The sequence below is a fragment of the Orcinus orca genome, chromosome 13 (genome assembly GCF_937001465.1).
Source record: "Orcinus orca chromosome 13, mOrcOrc1.1, whole genome shotgun sequence".
Taxonomy (NCBI): Eukaryota; Metazoa; Chordata; class Mammalia; order Artiodactyla; family Delphinidae; genus Orcinus; species Orcinus orca.
The window spans coordinates 20,065,178-20,088,389 of NC_064571.1; the positions used below are offsets into that span (position 1 = coordinate 20,065,178).

The following is a 23,212-nucleotide window of genomic DNA, read 5'->3' on the forward strand; positions in this document are numbered from 1 at the left end:
TTCCAAACTGGTAAGAACTTAAAAATTACTCTTGAATTGAACACATAGTCTACAAACCAAGTGTATAGTTGGGAGTTATCCAGATTAGCTCCTATATGATACATTATACCTAAAATATAAAAGATACTAATTTGAAGTTAATATATGTATTATTATAACTCAACTGTAACCACAGAATCTTTTCAGAACTTCCACCAAAAAAAAAGTTTCTTGGGGAGGAATATTTTATCACTTAAGACTGTTGAGAATTGATATAACATGGTAATAACAAAAAGTCAACCAATTTGGATGGTTTTATCATTGTTTTTAAATTCTCTAGATTACACTCCCTTCTTGCTGGTACCTGGGGTACTCCAACCACCATCCTCTGATGCAACACTCAGTCAAGAGAAAATCTGTTTGGTGAGTTTCAACTGAAATATCATGTGAATGTGATGTATAACTTGTAAATTAGTATACCAATGCAAGGTACTAATTTGTTTTAACAGTGTGCTCTGGAAGACTGAAAGGGCCTGTTCACAAAAGAATGCTTCACTATTGACAACGTTTCAGATGACTTCAGGGAGGAGATGTGCTTGAGAATGAGGTCTAGTCTGGCACTCTTGGCTTTATACCAAAAAGAGATACATCCATAAAGCCAGGCAAGGAGTTCTGCAATGTGATCAAACACAAGTTACACATGAGAAAATTATCCTAGTATATTCTTTGCAACACTTTTGAAAACGCAACTCAAAGATGTAGTTTCTAGTTACATATGCTAGATATCCAGGAAACTGTAAGGAACTGAACTTGACTGGTTGTGTTGACAGAGTGTCAGAACTGCAGGCCGTTGCCAGAAGAAAATGTGGGAGTATAATACACAAGAAATGGAGGTGCATCACTGATTCTTTTTAATGCATGGAAGTTTACAGTAGCAGTGATTGAGTTCAGACTTTAGCTCTACAAAGCTTGTCAGGAGGGGCAGTGCATAACTGTGGGGAAACTATTTTCACACTCCAATTAAACTAACATCTTGGTGAGTCTAGATTTTTAAAATTAGGTTTCAGATGAAACTCGCTAAATTCTATTTAAATTGTTAAGACATATTGATATATCACTCTGCTCTAAAAATGACTAAAAATTCACCAAAGGCTACGTGGCCTTGGGCAAACCAGTCCTCTCTGGCCTTAAATTTCCTCCTGTGTAAAATGAGAGTTTAGACTTGATCATCTCTGACCTTCCAATTATAATTTTAGATCTATGGTCTGATATATACAACAGCTTAGGAAAGATAGCAATTAACTTCTCTTGAGTGCTTGTCTCACCTGAAAGAAATCTGAGCTCTGTTAAAACCTGCTTTTCTTAGCTCAAAGACCATTCTGACTTGACAAAATTAAGTTATATAAGAAAAGTCTTCCTACAAAAGGCAATTCCACGGATTTAAGTTTGATTGCAGGATTATTTCAAATTATTCAGGTCTGTGTACTAAAGTGTGGTCAAGATGACAACTCTGCCCTAACCGCAAATACCTGTAAATGAGTGTGAAAGAATCCATGACCTTCAAAAGCTAACAGAATTGAGCTTAGCAGTCGTTAAAATTCTAAATGTGTTCAATGTTTTTCCAAGGCAGTATTTCCTTTAAAAAAGGCAATGTAGGAAAAGCTTTTCTTATTTTGCCTAAATTACCAAACAAAGAAGTAAGGCATGGTTTAATACGGCGCTGGAGATCCTACCATATGATGCTGCTTTAGGCAGATATAAAATGGGTAATTTTCCTTTAACAACAACAGACGGCTTGTGTTTTATTTCTTGAGTTTGCCATGAATCACTATAGAATTCACAGCAAAGTAAATGAGAATGTGTTCCTTTCTTGACTCCCTGCCATTGTTAATTCCCTATTTCTTTTTTTTTTTCTTTTTTTTTTTTTTTTTGCGGTACGCGGGCCTCTCACTGTTGTGGCCTCTCCCGTTACGGAGCACAGGCTCTGGACGCGCAGGCTCAGCGGCCATGGCTCACAGGCCCAGCTGCTCCGCGGCATGTGGGATCCTCCCGGACTGGGGCACGAACCCGTGTACCCTGCATCAGCAGGCGGACTCTCAACCACTGCGCCACCAGGGAAGCCCTTAATTCCCTATTTCTTAAAGGTAGAATGAGTTTTAAGAAAGCCATGTGTTGTCAACAGTACTTCCTATTAAAATTCCCTTTAGTTCTTTATGTGACGACATGATAGAATTCAGAACAATGACTGATTTAAATTAACACAGCAGAAAAAGTCTTACCAAAAAAGTCCTCAGTAACATCCAGCACTCATATAATCACTAGATATGCTTTGAGGTTTATAATTACTTCTCTGACACCCTCTATTCACATGTGAAATCATTGCTCAATGTAAGAGAACAGAAATGAGGCTTAAATACTAGTCTTTATAGAATACAGAATTATTCTAAGCGTTGACCAAAAAAGTGCAATACACCCCTCACCCTATCTCAGTTAAAAATAAATTCTTCTAAAACACAGAGCTGGAAATTTGTTGCAATGATAATGCTGTCCAAACAACCAACAACAGAAAATTAAATGGTTGAATATTTTCTTTCATAATATATTTTTTCTTTGTTTTATAGTCTAAACATTTTTTCTTTGTGAACCTTAGTTAGCATAAAAAACTTCATGAATAGCTCTCCTGACTCACAGCCACTTAATGTCTTCCTTAAAACCAAATCTATAGAATTGAAGTTTTAACTGTAATATTTCTAAGTTAAGTAAGGCGATTTGACAGCACTATAAAAAACATTAAGTTTGTGGTTGCTGTGAGGTTGTCTGATTTCTGAATTCTGTAGTCTAATTTCTCCCAACAGGTAGAGGAAGCCTGTCCATATCTTTGAATAATGTTCTCCAAAATTTATTACTATTTAGGTTATTCATATTGGTACATGAAAACTTTATATGAATGATATTATAATATCTAGAAAAACCACTGCCCTCAATTTTTCCTAAGCTCGCCACATTGATCCCATCAGAAAATATCCATAACCACAAACCTCAAATGGTCCCTTAGGGATGCCCTAAAATCCCACTCTCATTATCACAATGATTACATCATATCTTTTCCTCAAACCAGTTCTGTCTTCTCCTACTTCATTCTCAGCTGATAACCACCTCGTCCCTTGTTTAATGTTTCTGGGAAAAACAGAAGTGATGAGAAGATGACATACATACCCCACCACCACCTCTACCCACCACTTGCCCCTATACCTTGGACTCTGACTTTCCTCCTGTGGAACTGCCCTCCTGATAAAGTTCCCATGTTTCCACTGAATGCTAATAAACAGCTTTGTTTTCTCACTTGAACCAACCCATCTTGACTATTCAAAGACATTGTCCCTGCAATTGTATCACTCTCTCTTGGAATCATCAATTTTTTTCTCTCTTCCGAATCATCCCCATTGGTGTAAAAACACAGTGTGTTCACTGATATTGGCAGCTTAATTTTAAATTAATTTTTAAAAAGCAGATGAAATGAATGGATAAATGAATAGATGTAAAATAAAGCAAATGCAGCAAAATGCATAGAATCTAGGTGGTATGGCTATGAACACTGAACTGTTACATTCTTTCAACTCTTCTGTATGTTGGAAAAATTCCACAATAAAATATTATAAAAAATCATAGTCTAATTTCTTGTAACTTAAAAAAAAAATTTCCTCATCTACTTCTAGTACCACTTATTTCTTTGTTTCCCCCACTCCTACAAAGTATTGCCTAAATGTTTTGACTTTGATTTCACTTCATTGTAAAAGTTTATATAAGGGGATAGCATGGAATGACTTTCTATTGCTAATGTCCAAACATTCTGTATCTTTATAATCAAATCATATCTCATATATATCTTACCGGCTTCTTTTTGGATCCAGCCTGAAAATCTTTGTCTTTTAATTGGAGTACTTAGTCCGTTTACATTAAGTGACTACTGTTATACCATTACCAATATATATCTTAGTATTGCTCTATGTAGTAGACTGCATGTGATCATCTCCATGGTACACATTAAGAGGGTAGTGAAATAACATATAGCTAACAAGCTAACAGCGATAATTGACTAAAAATGGTTAAATAATATAAAAGGAAGCAAGGGGGAAAAAACATAGGACAAATCACTACTTTTACCACAATCTGGACAATGCAACAATCTGAGACTAGTTAATTCCTATTTACTGCTGATTCTATCCTCACGCATGTATATGTGTATGTGTGTATGTTATGTGTGCATGTCTATGTGTCATATATTTAATTCTTTTCATGTTTCACCTCAAAAGACATTATTATTATAGTTTTACATAGTCAACATTCATTTGGATTTACCCACATATTTACTCTTTGTTCCACATTCTTTTCTTTATCTCTATGCTTCCATCCAAGCTCATTTTCCTGCATGAAGAACACTCAAGTATTTTCTTTTAGTGTGGATCTGCTGGTGATAAATTCTCAATTTTTGTTTACATGAAAATGCATTTATTTCAACTTTATTTTTGAATAATATCTTGCCTGGATAAAAATTATAGGATAGCAGTTTCTTTCAGTACTCTGATTAGTTCATTCCATTAATTTTGGCTATCATTGTCACTAGCTAAAAGTCACTTGTCTCTTATTTTGAGGTTAAAGTTCTCTCTCTTTTTAAGGTAACATGTCTTTTTCCTCTGAGTGCTCTGAAAATTTCCTCTTTACCTTTGATTTTTGATGTTTTCTTAGGAAATAACTACGTGCAATTTTATTGAAGTGCATGGCACTTTTGAATCTGAGTAGTAATGTCTTTCATTTTAATTATGTATCAGCTTTCATGTTTTTCAACCTCTTGTCTCTGTATATTTTATTCTGGATATTAATTCTGACTTATCTTTCAGTTCACAAATTCTTTCTTCAGGTTTGTCTAATCTGCTTGCTACTAAAGCTATTAACTAAAGCAACTGAATTCATTTCAGTTATTGTAGCTTTCAATTATAAAATTTCTATTTTATTCTTTTTTATAGCTCCCTCCATCTTGCCATTTAATTTCCTGAACACATTAATTTACAGAACTTTAATATCCCTGTTTGATAATTCTAATATTTGCATCATTTGTGGATTAATTTTAAATTATATTTTCTCTTTTTTTAGTCAATATTGTTTTTTCATGCCTTGTTATTTTTAATGTAATATCACAACTTGTACTCTATGTACTATATACTTAAATATCAATACTATATTCTTATACACTTATAGTAAATAAGAAGTTAGAGATGATGATATCTTCTTCCAGAGAGAAATTAGTTTGGTTGTGAGCAAAATATTATGGTAAAGATAGATCATCTTAATCTAATGAGAGACTGAGCTGATCTGAAACTGGGCTTTAGTCTTTGTAAGATCTGATCCCCACACTTCACCCATTCCAGAGTCCCAGGTAAAAATGTGGGCTACTGTGGCATATCATAATTTCCAAAGATGGTTCTAACAATCTATGTCCATTTATCTTGATCCTGAGCATGCCTCTGGACCAACCTTATCAATATATTAGAATAGAAATCCTAGCCTGTGACTTTTGACTATAGATCACAAAAATGCCCTGCACTTGTGTCTCTTTTTCTTTGAGATTCTCATTCTTGAAACTCAGCCACAATGCTACGAGGAAGCCCAAACTAGAAAATTTGGAGATAATAAATGCACAGGCCACATCTTGTGTTTGGGATGACATCCTCAGCCAAGGTTCCAGCTGACAGCCAGCATCAAGTCCTACATACATGTGTGAAGGCTCCTCCTCCTCCAGACTGTGATTCTAGTCCCCAGACATCATGCTACCCCCAGCCTTTGAATCTTCCCAGCTGAAGCTTCAAACACTATGGAACAAAGACAAGGCACCCTGCTGTAACCTCAAAGAATTCATGAACCACAGAATCTCTTAGCATAATAAAATAGTTATGCAACACTACATCTCAGGTGATTTGTATGCAGCAATAGTAACTGGAACAGGTGTCTTCTAGACCTTTTGTTCCTGAACTTCAATTTCTGTCCCCCTAGACTAGTGAAACTACCAAAAGCTCTTCTCAATCCCTCCTTGCCTTATTCACTGCTTTGTAATTGGCAGATATTCACATTTCTGGATTTTCCCTCTTTCCAAAATCTTGACCCTTCAAGAGCTTGCTCACTTAGTACTTTTCTAGTGGTTTTAATATTTTAGTTATTCTTGGTTGGGAGGGTTCATCTGAAACAATTTAATTCTTCTTTTTTGGGAGCATATGTCAACTCAACCCATGGAATTTTTAGTTTAAATCATTATACACACACACTTCCACCTATATTTTTAATTTCTAAAAGGCCTATTTAGGTCATTTTAAATTGTGTTGTTTTTAAAATCTTTTTATTGCTAACATTTTTAAGCCTCTCTTAATTCTTAAAACATATTAGAAAAATTTATATTTTATATTTATGTCTGATAATTCTATTATCTGTAGCTTTTATGAATGTGATTCTCCTGTGCTTTCTGTTTATTCTACTGGCGCTTACTTATGGTATATATTAATACCTTTTTGCCTTAAATACATTATTTCTTAAATACATCTTAAAAATATCTTGGAAATTATTTATGCCTTATGTGAAATTTTATATTTCCAGAAAATCTGTTTCTGCCAATTACTTTGTTCACTATCATCCTGGCATCAACTTATATTAAATTCTTCATTTGGGGTTTGACCACACAGCATGAATTCTGGCTGCAAAACTTGTCGAAGGCCAACTCAAATTTTCAAGGGGCACATTTTTTTTCCTCCGCTCAGGCCCAGGTTACTAAAGACAAGATGGTTTCACTCTTTGTGGATTGAGTTTACTGATAGTTTGCTGTTGTCCTTTGGTATTCCCACTCTATGAGGGGAGTTTTTATTTACCTCTCCATCTCTACCACAAAACAGACTTTATATCATGTCTACTCTGGGCTATGCATCCTTCAACAGAAAACGGAAACAAGCCTTGCCACATAACCTAAGGTTGAAATTTAGTTCGGTCACTTATCTTTCAAGCTTGCCATTTTCTCTTCTTTTATTTGTTTTAGCATTTTGGGATTTGTTATTGTTTTCCCAGGTCACAATACGTTTGAAGGATGCTTGTACATTTTGTCTAGCTTCTTAGTTCTATTCATTAAAAGAATCACTCAGATACCCAGTGAACTTTGTACACTCCTTCAAGATGGCAGCCAGGAATCCAGATATATATGTGAGTTTTACGTGATAGACCCAGTTAAAAAAGGTATCACACAATGCAAACAAAACAAAGTGGGTTCAGTCATGAGAGATGCCAGTCTGTTCCCTCTGGCCAGTGAAAATGAAAGTGAAAGCTGATTAAGAAAGCATCTGGAAGTGCAAAATATGGGCCCAAATTACATGTTATGGCTTCTTGCTGCAGCTTAACACTGTAATATCTAAACTATTTTTGTTCTTAACTCAAATTCTCTTTTGTATGCTAATAAACAGTGGAGGGCTACTGTGCCCCTAAGACCTTGAAAATGAGGGAACGAGATGACTTTTTGAAAGTTAAACTGAAATTTACCACTTGGATCTGAAGTGAGCCAGGGGTATCACACTGCCCCAGTACGTTGTCCTTACATTTTATGCACCTAAACCTCTTGATTCCATGCTCACCGAGCAACCTCCTGATTTCCATGTAAGCCTATCTGTGAGCAGAGAATATGCTGATCGTGCTGACAGGACTATTTCTAGTCTGGGTTACAGTGATTTCTCTTGGTAAATCAATAAAGTGATGTCTGGGTCTGATTTGGCTTCCCTTATAGCTTAACTAAAGCGTGACATAAGCTGATTATGCTGACAGGAACATTTCTGCTGGGTGTAACCACTCAGTTTCTCACTTTAAACTAATGGAGTGGCATTTTAGGTGTCTCCCGAGTTCATTCATGAATTTTAATTAGCTCTCAGTCCTCTCTCACTCTAGATGTTGACCAAGTCAGTATTTTTCAAATCCAGATTTCCATGTCATCAGGAACACAATGTACAATTCCAGGGTATGTGAAAACGGAATAGTACAGGACATTCTCCTGGAATAATATTTAACAGAAACAGTAGGGGAAAAGACAGAGTTGCCTTTTTTGTTAAAAGAGCAAATATAGGGCTTCCCTGGTAGCACAGTGGTTGAGAGCCCCCTGCCGATGCAGGGGACGTGGGTTCGTGCCCTGTCCGGGAAGATCCCACATGCCGCGGAGCGGCTAGGCCCGTGAGCCATGGCCGCTGAGCCTGCGCGTCCGGAGCCTGTGCTCTGCAACGGGAGAGGCCACAGTAGTGAGAAGCCCATGTACCTCAAAAAAAAAAAAAGAGCAAATATATTCTACAAAATTTATATTCATCTTAAAACTAAAACTGAGATTCTAAGAAAGTTGCCACTTGCTACCAACCATGTGTGTGTGCCTGAATCACCAGACGCCCAGGGCTACTTCAGTGGCAAAGTTGGTGAGTCAATGCTTGGAGGACGCCATCGAGCACCACTTCACATTCACGTCTTCCACTGGTTGGCTGGTTGTTTGTTTGTTTTTTTAAACGACTACTATACTTCCTTTTCTGGTCCCTCCTTCTCTTTCCCATTCTGCTGATCAATCTGCTTATAATGTGGAGAAATTCTATTTTGTGTTAATGGTAGAGTGATTTTTTTTGTTTCTCAAAGTATAACCATTACCCAGTTCAATTAATAAGTAAGAAATAGACTAGAAACTCAATTATTACCTACATAAAGTATTTTATAGCTAGTCTATATGAAAGCCACACTAAGCTATCTTGGAAACATTTATACTTGGTTTACTCTCAAGGACTGAGCAGAAAGTTTTCATGTTTCACACTTTCCTCCTTTGGCTCTGGGAATTAGCATGGTAGCTATAAATAAGGCTGGGTTTAGAATAAGGAATAGCATTCAACTATCTCCTTACCCAAACTCTTCAATGATTTCCTCTTGCCTTTAGGATAAAGTTCAATGCCCTCAGCATGGAGTAGACCATGATCTGTCTCCAGCTCACTTCTCAGAGGCTCATTTCTTGCCCCACCTTGCCCTCAATGTGCCTACCTGCCAGATTGAAATTCTTTCAGTTTCCTAATCACTCCATGCTCATTCCCACATCAGGGTCTTGGAATTCCATGTTTCCTCTGCCCTGAACACCCCATCCAGCTGTCATCTGATAGTTAACTTCACTCTTCAGATCTCCACCTAAATAGGAAGCCCCTTCCATTCGGCCTTCCATGCTTGGCTCGCATGCCCCTCACTGTAGGACTTCAGTGGTCAGTGCTCTGTGCATGCCCTCTCATTGCATTTTCAATATTTCATTACAGAATCTCGTTTGCTTCTCCATATCATTTTACGGACTGCAAGTGAACTACAACACTAATTCCTCTGCATCCTTCAGCTACTTACTCCTTTTAGAGCTTTTGGCAGAGGATGCTAACTTCCATCCTTTATCCATTCTTCCTTTCTTCCTTGTTGCACCCACAGTTTAGCTGGGTGTCTGGTTGTTCAATACAGAGTATATTTCTCAATATCCCCTGCAACTAAATGTGGCCAGGGAATGTGAGCAGAAGGCTTATGTGCAGTTTTCAGGTCATCTCCACAAGGACACTTATCCTGGATTCTCTGTCCATCTTCTTGATGGCTAGGAAAGGGTGATGGTTTGGAGCTAAACTTGGAAGGCACATGTTGAAGTTGGTATAAATACCCCACTAAGCCTATACTCCTCAGTTCACATTACTGTGCAGGAGAGAAATAAAACTGTATCTCTTATTTGAGTCATTTAAGACAATCAAATCTCTGTGTTACAGCAGCCAAGAACACAGAGGTCAATTTAGATGTCATTTCTTCCAGGATACTTTCATGTGTCTATTACCAGACTATAAATTCCATTAAGACCAGATACTGAATTCACACTTGTTTAATGACACATAAATTAATAAATGAACGAATGACTCCAAGAATCTAGTTATATACTAACCTAATTTATGAATATAATTTCAAAACTTTACAATAAATGGTAGCATAAGTAATTAAGTAGTATCTGTAAAAAATAAATTAGCAGGAATAATATATTTAATTACAGAGTATGAGAATATTTAACATCAGTATATCTATTAATATTATCCCATAAATCAAAGTATAAGGAAAATACAATCACCATAAGGTGAAATCTTGGAGCAAAGGGAGAAAGCAATCCTCTCTCATGAAGTAATGTACTCTCTCCACCATCAGCATTAATTGTAGCATCCTCCAGCTCATGAGGAATTGGGTAGGAGAGCTGAGCTCACATAGCCCAGAAGAAGGACTAGGAATGAGGTCAGCTCAGAGGGACAAAGAAAGCAAAACATTTAAAGGAAACTCTGACAACCCTTCAGTCTCACCTATTGACATAGAGTAAAGGAAATGTGTATCTTCATTTCATGGCAAACAAAGCAGCATGCACTAATCAATTGGCCATGGACCAAATTCCCTCATGCAACTTATCCAAAACAATTATTGTACTTGTCACTTGTTGCTGTTGTTATTTTTGTTTCTGTTTTCAAATAATTCAATAAAGTGTTGGAAACTTTTATGCAAATAACTGTCTCATCTTACACACAAAAATAATAGCCAATGATAAATGACTTTGTACTGTATATCAGAGTATGTGCTAAAAGCAATTTACATACATCATCTCTGAAATCTGTTTAAAAACAATCTAGTAGATCCCTATCATCAGTGTTGATTCACATTATTTTTATTTAACTATTATATATACACGTTAAAATGTAATTACAGTTTTTTAAACTAAAATTCATGACCCATTATTGGGTTGCAAAATCAATTTAATGATTTGAGGTCACTTTTTAAAAATTTTTATAGAATAAATTATACTACAATAGGGCAGGGCAGTGGAAAAGAGAGAAAATACCAGAAAGCAGTGCCTGAAGTATGCACAAATGATGTTCCTTGGAAAGTTATATTTTGGTTAAATACACACACACACACACACACACACACACACACACACACACACACACATATCTCCACCCAAAAACTATATGCCAAAGAGGTTAGAACTGCATCATTCTTAGGTCCCCTTACTCTTAGTTGCATAGCCAAAAGCCTATTGACCTCACAGTTGTAACATGCTCTCACTTGCTTTTTATCCTGGCTCCACTACCTCACTCCAACTGTCCAGTCTTGAGCCCCCATTGGATTGTTACATCCTGGATTCAGATTGCCTTCTGTTCTTCAGTGGTTTGAAGTAGGAAAGATTAGCTTTGGGGCAGAGTGCTATGAGGGAGACTTTCCTTCAGTGACACCGAGTTCCATTTCTCTGGGGCGACCTACTGTTCCTCCCCCATATATAAATAGGAATTCAGGCTGTGCATCTGGGACCACAAGACCCAAATGATTTTTTTTTTTTGCAGTAAAAATATGGAACTCTTCACGAATTTGCGTGTCATCCTTGCGCAGGGGCCATGCTAATCTTCTCTGTATCGTTCCAATTTTAGTATATGTACTGCCAAAGTGAGCAGGACCCAAATGATTTTTAAATCTTGATTCTAATTCTCCCAACCGCCACACCACGTAAGTTGTTACCTTTGACTGTATGTGTTGGGGGTGTAGGTGCATTTCCCCAAGCACCTGCAGTACCTGCAACCAATGAGGAATCTCTCCAGGAATGTAAATTTCAATTTTAAATTGTCAAAATAATCTTGAGAAAGAAGAACACAGCTGGAAGAATCACACTCTCTGGATTCAGATTATACTACAAAACTACATCATCAAAACAGCATAGTACTGGCCCAAAAATAGATACATAGATCAATGGAACAGGATAGAGAGCCCAGAAATAAACTGATGCACTTATGGTCAGATAATCTATGACAATGGAGGCAAGAATATACAATGGAGGAAAGACAGTCTATTCAATAAGTGGTGCTGGGAAAACTTCTACATGTAAAAGAATGAAATTAGAACATTCTCTAACACCATACACAAAAATAAACTCAAAATGGATTAAAGATCAGAATGTAAGATGGGATATTCTAGAGGAAAACATAGGCAGAACACTCTGACATAAATCGCAGAGTGTTTTTTTTTTTTTTTGGATCCCTCCCCTAAAGTAAAGGAAATAAAAGCAAAAATAACCAAATGGGACCTAAGTAAACTTAAAAACTTTTACACATCAAAGAAATCCATCAACAAAATGAAGACAACCTACTGAATGGGAGAAAACATTTGCAAAGGATATGACTGATAAGGAATTAATATCCAATATATATAAACAGCTCATACAACTTAACATCAAAAACTCAAACAACCCAATTGAAAAATGAGCAGAAGAACTAAATAGATATTTTTCCAAAGAGGAAATGCAGATGGCCAGCAGGCACATGAGAAGATGCTCAACATTGCTAATCATCAGGGAAATGCAAATCAAAACCATAATGAGATATCACCTCACACCTGTCAGAATGGCTGTAATCAAAAAGAACACGAATAGCAAATGTTAGCAAGGATGTAGAGAAAAAAGAACCCACATACACTGTTGGTGGGAATTGGTGCAGCCACTTTGGAAAACAATATGGAGGTTTCTCAAAAGACTAAAAATAGAACTACCCTTTGACCCAGCAATTCCACTTTTGGATGTACATCCGAAAGAAACAAAAACACTAATTCGAAAGATACAGGCACCCCAATGTTCACAGTGACATTATTTACAATTGCCAAGATATGGAAGCAACCTGTCAGTCAACAGATGAATGGATAAAAAGATGTCTCATATATATATATATATATATATATATATATATATATATATATGACAGTCATAAAAAAATAGAATTTTCCTGTTTGCAGCAACATGGTTGAACTGGAGGGCATTATGCTAAGTGAAATAAGATAAAGAAAGACAAATACTGTATGATGTCACTTATATTTGGAATCTAAAAGATACAACAAACTAGTGAATATAACGAAGAACGAAGCATACTCACAGATATATAGAATAAAATAGTGGTTACCAGTGGTGGAGGAGGGGCAATATATATGTAGAGGAATTGGAGGTGCAAAGTACTGGGAGTAAGATAGGCTACAACAGTGTACTGTACAACACCTGGAATATAACCAATATTTTGTCATAACTCTAAATGGAGTATACCTTTAAAAATTGTATAAAAAATTAAAAATAAATTTTAAAAGTCAGTCCTAGATGGGAGTGACAGAGGTGAATGACAGAAACTGGCATGGCAAGATAAGGGTCTCTGGTGAGTGGAGACACATAGCAATTTGGGAGGGAGCCTTCTTGAGAGTAAAATGTACCAATGATCTACTTAGCATTATAAAGAGGGAAACTCCTCACATAACCTCCCCAAAGGATGGCTGGAGAACAGTCATATTTGTTACAAACACTACCTCTAAGCCAAAGGGGCCAGTAGACATTTTGGTGTTATTTAAAGCCTTTTGTTCAGGCTTTAAATCTGAGTCTTGCCAAAAGAAGGGAAGCAGATTACTTCAATTCAAATCAATTTAGGTTGAGATTTTTTATGCAAATTCTTAGCTTACAAACATTTACTCTAAAAATTTTGAAGAAAAATGATTTCACTCGACAAAAAGAAAGTAGATGTTAATCCAGTCCTCAAACATTTTTGCTCCTCTGTATTTATTAATCTGAATCACATAAAACAGAGAAGCAATGCCACTTCCTAGGAAGAAATCAAATTTCAAGTGTAATTTCTTACCAACGAAGACCTCCTATTTTACCTCAAAGATACCTTTTGGAATCCACTGAAGGGGATTTTAAGACTTTTCTCTTGGTACTGCCATAGTCAATACCATTTGCCATCTCTAGGACAAGCAGCCCAAATAAATAGCCAGACAAGTACCCCGTGAACGTAGTCAAGCTAGATAGGATTCCCAACAAAATCTTTTTCTCTTTGAAATAGTTAAATTTTCATACTGCATTCCATGTTACTTGTACACACTGGACCTACTCATTTGCATGCAAACCATATTTATATTAATGAATTTAAGTAGAAAAATGAAGGTTCAGGGAATTCCCCGGCGGTCCAGTGGCAAAGACTTGGCACTTTCACTGCGGTGGCCTGGGTTCAATTCCTACAAGCTGCGTGGCACAGCCAAAAAGTAATAATAGTAAAAAAAATTAAATTAAAATGAAAAGAAAAGAAAATGAAGGTTCAGAACTGTGTAATTATGTCCTAAAAGATGCTTTCGTTCGAAGTAACAGGAAATTTGAGGCGAATGATTTTGACTCGTGTGTGAAGCTGACTTGTGTAAAGGGGTCAGTTCAAGGTTTCATTTCACTCCTTCTTCACTAATAACGTTTGTGGACATTTATGGATAGCAGCTCTTTCTGCTTACCTCATTTTTTTTTATTGGAGTATAATTGCTTTACAATGTTGTATTAGTTTCTGCTTATCTCATTTAACTCTCCTAAAACCCACTGACATCTGTACTGTTACCACCATCACCTCCACATTACAGAAAAGGAAATAAAGACTTAGGAAGATTAAGTAATAGGTGCAGAGATCCAGGGCTTGGAAGCGGCAGAGCTTGGATTTGAACACATGTCCGTGTGATGCCAAAAGCTGTACATTTAACATCTATGCTGATGTGGTCTAGTCAGAGGTCCCTTTGTTAACAGAAAGGAAGGCTTTACAGAAGGTGGGAAATCTTCAGAAAAAAATGCCTCCAAGGACTGCCTTTTGGGGCAGGGGACAGGAGAGAATAATATCATATAAAAAACTGACAGAAAAGTGTTAGATGGGATGATACAGTTATATTTTTTTAACTTCTCCAGTTAATTTCCTGTCTCCAATTGCTGTCCTGAAGTTCTGTGGAGCCGAAGGTCTCAACGCTGCACTGCAGCAGCCATTTAGAACAGGTGATGAGTGTAATTACACATACAAAGCTTTGCCCTGATCAAAAAGTCACCTTCCCTCTTTCCAGAATTTTACAACAATCCCCTGGTGACAGCAGCAATAATAGTTCACAGTTATGTTGACTTTTCCCCATACTGAAAACACCTGGAGATGAATTACACCAAGAATGTCCTAATATTAAGTTTTCCTGGAACTCTTCTGAATCAGTAACACATATTTGATGAAACTCTCTTTCAGTGGCCTCCCTGATGCCTAATGGCGTTCCTGGTACTATAAGACTTCAAAAGCCTCTGGAGACAAGGTCCTGCCTCCCAGTAGCTTAGAATTCCAGTATAATACACTCAAGGCCAAGTCTTCATTTTATGTACACAGTCCATTTTTTTTTTTTTGTCTTTTACAATTTTATTTTATTTTTTTTACTTCTGTGAACTATTTTTGACATTTTTTTTTTGCGGTACGCGGGCCTCTCACTGCTGTGGCCTCTCCCGTTGCGGAGCACAGGCTCCGGACGCGCAGGCTCAGCGGCCATGGCTCATGGGCCTAGCCGCTCCGCGGCATGTGGGATCTTCCCAGCCCGGGGCACGGACCCGTGTCCCCTGCATCGGCAGGCGGACTCTCAACCACTGCGCCACCAGGGAAGCCCCTGTGAACTATTTTTAAAGTAGGAAATAAGATAAAAAATGCAAGTACATCAGTAAGACTGTCCCTGTGAGGCCACTGGCAGAGCAGGAGCATCTACAGTACGAAGTGTCCTTTGTTGATTGGCCTCAAACTAAAAATAACATTCAAATACCCTATCTCTTCAGTATAAAGGAATTAGCTGGATCCACAGTGTAAATATTCATGAAAGGAAAGAGATCCTAAGGGAAGGTAAATCTCTAAATCCCTGAGACTTTCTGTTTCCTTCATTTGCTGCCTAGTTTAAAACACCACCAAAACCAAGAACTTTCATAGTAAAAGTTGCTGCCAAGTGTCAATGAGAATGAGTCCAAAAGTAAGAATAAGAACAAAAATTTCAAAATAGGAATGTTTAAACATTGCTTTCTCTTCTACTTGTGCTGCTCGTGTCCCTTTCCCAATTAGTTATAAAACATTTCTGGTTCCTCAAGGAGGGGCGGGAGGGATAAATAAGGAATTTGGGATTAACATATACACTACTATATATAAAATAGGTACCCAACAAGGACCTACGGTATAGCACAGGGAACTATACTCAATGTTCTGTGATAACCTCTAAGGGAAAAGTATCTGAAAAAAAAAAAAAATATATATATATATATATATATATATGTATGTATAACTGAATCACTTTGCTGTACACCTGAAACTAACACAACATTGTAAATCAACTATACTCCAGTTAAAAATTTTTTTAAATAAATAAAAAAATCATTTCTGGTCCCTCAAATGAAATCTGGAGGAACCTCCAAGTCCTAACAGTTAGTGTAGAAAGAGCCGAATTCGATGCAAAAGCTGCAAAGTGGGTCTAGGAGGGCCCTGTGGAGATGATCTCTGTGTTCTGAAAGGGGTGGGGGTGGAGACAGAGGGAACAGCTCTTCACACTGTATCACCTGAATGAGAAGAGGTTGAACACTCCTATCCTCCCCCCTTCCCACCACACACCTCAAAGGGGAGCTTTTGCACATCTTCAGTGGAGCGGGAGGGAGAGGCTGCAGGACACTAAAAGAGTGAAAAAGCACCAGGAAAATCAGAACACATTAAGAAAGCAAATACCTGGACAGTCCTGGGAAGTGCTGACACGGAAACAAAACCCACTAGCCGGTACAGCACAAAGCGGGGCTGGCCGAGGACCCCAGAGGCGGGAAAGGGGCTCTGGTGCAGTGAGGTTCACAGCTTCACGTGAGGGGAAGGAAGAATGGGATGGAGCAGAGGCCCCAGAGCAGGATGCCTTTTTTTTTTTTCTTTTGGTCTTCAAACATGATTTTTTTTCTTTTCAGATTAGAAAGGAAAAAGTTAAACTCTATTTGCAGATATCATCTTACAGGTTGAAAATCCTAGGAATGTACTTTTTTTTTTGCACATTTGATCAACCCATTTTATTTATTTATTTACTTGTTTTTACATTTCTTTTTAAAATATTCTTTTCCATTATGGTTTATCATAATATATCGAATATAGTTTTCTGTGTTATACAGTAGGACCTTGTTGTTTATCCATTCTCTATATAAAAGCTTATATCTGCTCACCCCAGCCTCTCACTCCATCCCTCCCCCAACACCCTCTCCCCTTGGCAACCACCAGTCTGTTCTCTATGTCCATGATTCTGTTTCTTATTCAAAATAGGTTAATTTGTGTGCACCCCTATGTTCATAGCAGCACTATACACAATAGCCAAAACATGGAAACAACTGAAATGTCCATTGACAGATGAATGGATGAAGAAGATGTGGTACATATATACAACAGAGCAGGACGTCTTTAATGACTGCCACTGTGGACATGTGAGTCATCTCAGATCTGCCAGGAAAGGGCTTAGGGAGGTAGTGGGGAAAGGGGGTGGCGTGAGGAGCAAGGCGGGACCCCAGCTCACCCAGTGGGGGGGCTTTATTATTAATACCTTGAATTCTCTTTCTCAGGCTGTTACCGCCTATGTGCCCATCTGAAAAAAAATTCATTCTATTCATTCAACATATTATTTTCTAGGTGTAAAACCAATCAGTTAAAGAAAGTTAAACTATATTTTAAATATTCCAGAGAAACATACTGTTAAAAATAAATGACAACAAAAGATCTGGGAAGCAAAGAACTCTCTTTTATAATGCTGATCATCACTTCCTAAATTAGCTATTTTGGAAGCATGCATTTTGGGGTCTTAATTTTCTATATCATAGGCCACACAGGTATAGTTTATTTTATACACACACACACACACACACACACACACACACACAAATACAACTGAAGTAAAAATAAATAAAAACCTGAAGAGCAGAGGGAGAGCTGTGAAGGTAGTGGTGACAGAAGCAGCTGTCCATAGAATCAGAGAGTGTTGAGGAACATCTGTAGATTTCAATGAGTGTTGTGATTTAGATTTTGTCTTCAAGAGAGAGGCTTTCACATTGTCAGTGAAGGAGAGAGCAAGTCTGTATTTTTAAGAGGACTCAAAAGTCTAAGAAAAATATGAAATTTGGAAAGTTGGGAACATGACTGCCAAGACAATTGAGGCCACAATTCTACTTTGAAAGATGCAAAGAGCCCAGGAGGTGAAGGTTGATGACTCCTTAATGGACTCAGTCAGTGAAGGGTCGGCAGCTGGAGCAAGTTGCATAAAGGAACACAAGGATTTGGGGACTCAGGGACACAGCCTATCACCAAGGCCTTGGGAGGCTTTCTACTTTAAAGTATGATGATGCTTGAAATTGTAGCATTAAAATTGGGCATTGATCAGCTGGGAACTGTTGTCTCAAAACCAGGCGATCCAGGGGAGAGCTCTGGGCATAATGTAGTAGATTCTGAAAATAACTTTCTGCCTCCTCTACGTAATTTGCTTTCTGTAGACAGTTTCCTTCCCAGACCCTCAAGGACCAGCACAGCCATTACCACCACAGCCAAAATAAAAACAAGCTGTCATTTACTATGAACTTACTATAAGCCAAGTACTGGATCAAGCTTTTTGTTGTTGTTTTTTTAAAATTTTATCTATTCTTCAATGAGCTGCAACAAATCTTAACTGCCTTTCCTGAGGACAGGGTGCCCATGTTAGACATGTCCAAAAAGTGTGGTTACTTACCAGTACTTTGTCATTTTCCACAGCATTCACGGGCCTCTGAATTCATTTCTTTTCTTTTCTGTCAAACACACCTTTTAAACTTAATTTTTAGAAATTAATGTTATTCTTATCTCCTCTATTTCATTATTTAAAGAACTCTTATGGTGGCTGCATAATCAAATGGTAAAAATATATGGAAAGAAGGTCTACATGGGGTGAGTGGTTGGGCTAACTGATGCCCAAAGTTCCTGCAAACCCCAAGCTGGATGATTTTATCATGAGAGCTAGGAGAAACCTCAAAGGTCTTATAGCTTTCACATCAGGACACAAAGGCTCAGAGTATTTAAGTAATTTTCCCAAAGACCACAGGGTACTTAGTGATGTTGTAGGACAGTGTTTAGAATATTAACGTGTGTGTGTGTGTGTGTGTGTGTGTGTGTGTCTTATTAGCACTCTTCCTTTTACCTATTTACTCTTCCCCATTTGGACCACCTAAGCCATTTGGATTTATTGCTTAAGATTAGGGAAGCTTTAGCAGAAAAGAGAGGGGAAAAAAGAGCCCCAGGAGAGGACTCAGCAAACAGATAGCAGACTTGGCAGATTACCTGGTGAAGAAGAACTAGGTTACCTATCACAAGCCTAACCAAGGATTCTACAATCTGGAGGGAGACAGATTGTCTGATGAGGAAGCAGTGGGTATTTAGACAGTCACAAGCACCTGAGGAAAGAGACCCTAGATCCTGTTCCCTGTTCCCCAGATAATCCTTGAGTAAATAATCACATGTTTTATCATCAAAGGGACACTATAGATAATTACCTAAAAACACATGTAAACTCAGACTGTACTAAGCAAACCTCAAGGAGGATCACCCTAGATTTGAAGATGAGAAGGTAACAAAACCTCCCACAAAAGGCAGAAGGAACCTGTGCTCTTTTCTCAGCAAAGCCCAACAGACAGAGCAAGATCATTAAGAATCAATGAGTCTAGGGAGCTGATGTATTTATAAAGCTTTCCAGAGTTCCTCACATCTCAGCATGAATTCTTTCCACCCCAGAGTGGCTCTGAGTTTGCTATTTTAAACTTTATAGTTTTTATTTATTTATATTTTATAATGTAGGTTTTCCTCAAATGTCTGCTGAGTCTTGATTGTATGCTCATATTTATAGCTGAAATCCCCTTTTGCACTGTGCGCTGTACCTGTTTGTGGGGCAGAGACCCACACCAGTATCTGGACAGAATATTAAGTGACAGTGGTGAAGCAATGCTGCGGGTAGGCGTTCCTAAAACTTTTCACCTGGGCCTGGATCACCCTGGAGGCACACCTGGCTCCCTGAAACCAAGATCCCAGACTTGTTGCTCTCGACTAGATTCAGAAACCACAGTTGGTACGTGGGGCCCAGGGAGGAGCGTGAGGTCTAGAGGATGAACCGGCTTCCTTCCGACGAATCAGCACCTTGTCACCCCTGGCCTAAGCTGACCACCCCTGATCTTAGTTTCATCCACTTCTGGATGTGAATTTAGCACCATATCTGTGTTCTCCAGCAGGAGGTACCCACGGAAGTCCTGAGCTGTAGTTTCCTTCTTCAATCAGTCTGATTTTTTGTGGATTCTTCATAATTCTTGTTCTACCAAAAGTTTTCAAACATGCTTTTGAGCTCAGCTATTTAATTATCTGTTACTTATTTAGTTAAGTATACTTTCTATCATTTCCTGGATTTTGAGGCAGGAGAGAGAGGATACAGGATGTGCTCAACCTGCCATTGTGAAATGAAAGCCAAGGGACAACTCAGCAGGGACCTGGATGCACCAAGAGCTGGAGACCAGCTGGTCAATGGGCCTCTCTCAGGGACCCTCATGTACAGGTGCAGGTGACCCAGAGGGTTAGATAGCTGACCCAGTATCCTGACATTACACTACATAAACCCCCCCAGAACTTAGGTCCAGTGAAACATAGGAGGAACCTAGAACTTGACTGAGAATGCATTTCTTCCTCCCCAACAGAATAAGGGCTTAAAATAGAAGTTAAATTTATTATAGAGAGAGGAAGTTGCATTTTTTATAGCCTTGTAAAGGTAGCAGAATCAGAAATATTCATTCATCTTAGAAATTTTTATTGAGTAACTACTATTTGCCAAACACTGTTCTAGACCCTAAATATAGCATAATGAAATCGAAAACACCTCCAAGACTCCTGACTTCCATTCAGTTTCTTTATTAATGAACTCCCAAAAGTACCTTGTTCTCCATAATGTAATTGAATATGTTTATAAATAAGAGATACTCAATGCTTAAAAATAATTTGAAAATAAAACTCTACCTAGTTAAAGTTGCATTCTATGCTTTAGCAATCAGAGAAAGCCACATATTTGTTTTTTATAAGCTACAAAGCAATGATATAATTCCTAAGTCCCAAACAGCTTTTCCAAGTCATATACAGAACATGCCTTTTCTTGATAGAAGACTAAATGCCTTATTTCAACTTTACCTAGATGCTTTCTCCACCCTCTTCATAAGAATCCTAAGTCTTTTTAATATTACAAGAAAAAAATATGCCTTATCCACAGCCATAAAATTAGATGCTATTGGTTTCTTACAGTTTGAATCAGTACCAATTACACACCCACAGGTCTCTTCTTTATTACAATGGCTTCTATTCAGCATTAGGTAACTATTTCTCCCATCTTTCTTCAGCTAAAAGTAAATTGTAAAGAAATCAATTCAGTTTGGATACGTACATTCATGACATTTATTGTATTCCCACATTTTACATCACAGAATAGGTGCTCATTATTTCAGCTAATCCAAAAGACATACAACTAAAAACAATTTACTAATAATATCCCAGCTTGTTATTTTTTAAATATACAACTACTGTCACAAACAATAGTGACAGTAAAAAGAAGAATGCTAATGTCAATATATCAACCACTATTAACCACTAGAATTATCCAAAATAGCATTAGCAAAGGGTACCTAATAAATATTTCCTGTGGTAATTCTAGATGGAACTTAAATCCAGCTGGCAATAACATACAGACACTTTAGAAAACAGCTCTCAGAACCAAGTGCTTTTAGAGACTCGGGATTTTTCTTGAATATCAGTTGAAGTTGCCAATAATAATAAAAAAAAATATCAATGTGAAATCAGCTTAGTGTACTTAACAAGTATTTTGATGGCATTAACCACCTTCATGTCATCTCTCATTGGCTGTTTCCCATTTATTATATATATATATATATATATGTGTGTATATATATATATATGTGTATATATATATATGTTTCATCTGTCCTATTAAAAGTAAACATATAGCTGATTCACTTTGTTGTATAGCAGAAACTAACACAACATTGTAAAGCAATTATACACCAATAAAAAAAAAAGTAAATAAGAGATGATGGTAAGTCAGAAATGGGTACAATCATAGGCTAGAGAGCCTAGAGAACTTTTTTAAAAAGTTCTCTGTTTATCCAATACGGTGTTCTCATTGTTATGATGATTTACTATGGGGCCATGCCACTTAGCAATTTCTTATCCATTCTTTTCTCTCCTGTGAGTTTTCTCTGAAGAATGGCACATTCTTGGACTAGACAACAGCAGACAAGGGCAGATAACATGATGCACATAAATTGAAGTTGCAGGTGGCACCAAGCAGTGAAGATGGAAGATGAGAGGGGTCTGGAACACAATCTGTGTTTCTCCTTGAAATTAACTGTTGCCTTTCCAACAAACCAAATTCTCCAGACCCTGCTCAATATTTACTTCCTTCAAGAAGCTTTCTCCAAAGCAGAGCACTGACTTTTCTAACAGCTATGTGGAAGCCAAGGTGTCATATTCATTTGAATATACAGACAGTCCCTGTCTTACGCTGTTTCAACTTATAAGTTTTCAACTTCACAATAGTGCAAAAGGGGTACACATTCAGTAGAAACTATACTTCGATTTTGATATTTGATCTCTTCTCCGGCAAGATATATGTGGTATGATGCTCTCTCCTGCTGCTGGGCAGCTGCAGCCACAACTTTCAGTCACCCACGAGCCCAAGAACACAAGAGGAAATAACCAATTCACTTACAACCTTTCTGTTTTCCACTTTCAGTACAGTATTCAAAATTACGTGAGATGGTCAACACTTTATTACAAAAGAGGCTTTGTGTTAGATGATTTTTGCCTACCTGTAGGCACATGTAAGGCAGTGTCAGCTAAGCTATGCTGTTTGGTAGGTTAGGTGTATTCAACGCATTTTCAATGTACAATGTGTTTATTGAGACATAACTCCACAGTAGGATGAGGAAGATCTGTACCGTTCATCAGGGTGTGATTCAAGAATCACATGCATCAGATCATACAGGGTACATTTTAAAAACATAAATTCCCAGGTATCACCCCAGACCTACCAAATCTGAAACTCAAGAAATTGTGCCCTGCAACCTGCATCTAAATGAGCTCCCAGAGTGATTCCCTTGCATACTAAAGTTTAAGAACCACTGCCCCACAGCCTCCAACACAGGTCTATGTATAGCTCAGTAAATACGTGACTGTATTAGAATTTGGGGCCACAGGAGAGAAGAATATATTCAGAAGGGAAA

The 23,212-nt window shown here is 37.6% G+C and overlaps 1 protein-coding gene and 1 non-coding gene across 4 annotated transcripts in view; both read right to left on the bottom strand.

Annotated features, from left to right (window-relative positions):
• The window catches only part of CTNNA2 (catenin alpha 2), a 1,200,774-nt gene that overhangs the window by 998,804 nt on the left and 178,758 nt on the right, over positions 1-23,212 (bottom strand). The gene's annotated exons all lie outside the window — the stretch shown is intronic.
• On the bottom strand, positions 11,416-11,525 carry LOC117198838 (U6 spliceosomal RNA). The gene has a single exon (XR_004480090.1). It is a non-coding gene; the product is annotated as a U6 spliceosomal RNA (small nuclear RNA).